The sequence below is a fragment of the Macadamia integrifolia genome, chromosome 6 (genome assembly GCF_013358625.1).
Source record: "Macadamia integrifolia cultivar HAES 741 chromosome 6, SCU_Mint_v3, whole genome shotgun sequence".
Lineage (NCBI taxonomy): Eukaryota > Viridiplantae > Streptophyta > Magnoliopsida > Proteales > Proteaceae > Macadamia > Macadamia integrifolia.
The window spans coordinates 38,002,296-38,004,618 of NC_056562.1; positions in this window are offsets into that span (position 1 = coordinate 38,002,296).

Below are 2,323 nucleotides of genomic sequence, written 5' to 3' on the forward strand. Positions count from 1 at the left end.
CCAGTCTGGCCCACCGGTCTTAGCGGGAAACTGCTGTTTCTTCCCAAACTTTCCCCAACCTTTGGGGATTCAAATGGAGCTTTTCCAAACCCATTCTTCACACATTCAATATCTCATAAGATGGTTCTAACCTAGATCTAGGTTAGATTTAAGGAATGGGAAGCCATCTTACCTTCTTTGCTCAAGAACTCCTTCAAAACCCCAAAATCACTTCCAATCGCCAATGCTCTTGCAACCGTGGAAACCCTTCTTCAAATCCTTCAAAATCAACACATAAATCATCTATTAAACCTTAGATTCATCATCTCAAGGGAGATTTACAAGATCTCAAAAAACCCTACCCAAATCAAGGGTTTTACTTGGGTATGGTGAAAGTTTAAGGAACCCAGCCTTTGCTCACCTCTAAACGTAGATCTAGTGTTAGAGGTCACTCTTCCAACGTCGGAATGGGAAGATCAAGCCTCGGCGTTGCTGAAATCCATCTCTTCTTCCTCTTCCTTCTCTTCTCCTCTTCTTTCCCTTCTTTTCTCTCTCCTCTGTACTCTTCTCACCAACGTACGAGTGTCATAAATGAGAAAAGAAAAGAAAATATAAATGCTATATATACTTCTTAAAATAACTAAGTATTCACATGGATGGGTCACTCAGGTGGGTGGATGCGCCCACCTCTATCCGCCCACCTGAGGGCCAAAACTTGGCCAACAAGTGGGATTTTGACAGAATTCGGCCCTCGGCACGAATCTCACTCTTGGCATAAGATGTAATATATGTACACGCCTTAAGATACGGCTATATACCTGATTTATCCGTATATGGCCTTATGATAGGTGCATGTACACGGTTTGGGTACACCCGTCTCTTCTGGCACTGGCTCGGACTTGTCGAGCCAGCCGGTGTTTAAGGTCACCCTTGCCATCATAGTCCATAAGGAACCCGCTTTAACTCTCTCCGGTTCGGGTCCTGCATGGTTAAACCGGGTCAACCATGTAATCAGACCGGATTTAAGAAGTAGGGTATTACACTAAGGCCACACGGTGAAAAGATACATGTTCACCATTCTCTTAGGGAAACTCGGTCCTAAAAGAAAAGTTCAATCAATGGTTAGTCCTTTTTTTTTTAAATTAAGAAATATATATCTTGTTCTTTTGGTTTTAATTTCAAATGTTAATGTTAGATTGTTGCCTTTCGGATTAAGTGTTTTTTTTCCCCCTTTGAATTTGTGTGTATATTTGCACTAAACCACAAGAAGCAAAAGTTTCGAAAATTATCATATCATGATTTTAGGTCTATTTTATTTATTTATTTTATAGATAAAAAAATTCATTAAACAAAAAGATTTAGGATTTAGGATTTAGGTTTATCATTTCTTACAAGTTTAAGAAGCTCCTTTCGAAAATCGGAAAGATAGATAATCATTTCCAAAGCTCATCTTGTTTATTTATTTTGTTATTGAGAGACATCAAGTGGCATTAATTTACTCATTTTATTGTAAACTAGTTTTCCTAGTCACCACTAAGAATTTTCCAAAGTAAAATCTGAAAATTCAACCACCACCTCTAAGGCATAAAAGAACATAATCATATTTTCCAAATTAAACTAGAAATCTTTGGAAATTCTTTTTCCTCATATGAATCATATTTTTCTTCCTCTAATACAATAAGAATTTGCCACCATTCAATTGATGACGTTTCATTTTCTCTTATATTTTCAATCATAGATGGAAGAAGAAAAAAAAAACTGTGGAAACATTGATTTAGTTAGAATTGACTTATGAAAAAAATAATTAAAATTATTATGGGTGTCAATTCCAAGCATGCACCGACAAATCCTAACAAGTCCAACTATAAAGCCCAAAACTGACATGGCCCATTTAGTAATCTTGTCTGGCTGAAGTCTTGCCCGATTTAGACCAACTGGTTAATAGTTCAATTCAGTCTGACAGATTTAGAATTGAGACTCGTAAGTAAAGCCCATTTAAAGATAAATGTCATTTAAAGTCCATTTAAGACCCATTTAATCCGATTGCTGATAGCCCATTTAAAGTTCATTTAAGCTCTATTTAACATGATTATCAGTAACCCAATTAAAAATCAATACCCGACCTGACCCAACCCAACGGATTGGCACTTTTTTTTTTTTTGGGGGGGGGGGGGTGGGGGATGAATGATTGGCACCCCTTGAATTGCCATTGAGAGAAAAATGCAAAGGCAAGTGTCTGTGTGTGTGAGAGAGAGAGAGAGAGAGATGAACGCACGTACATGCAACTTCTCTATACTTGTTTAATTTAATTTTAAGTGATTGATTTGAGAGAAAGACTAGTCCC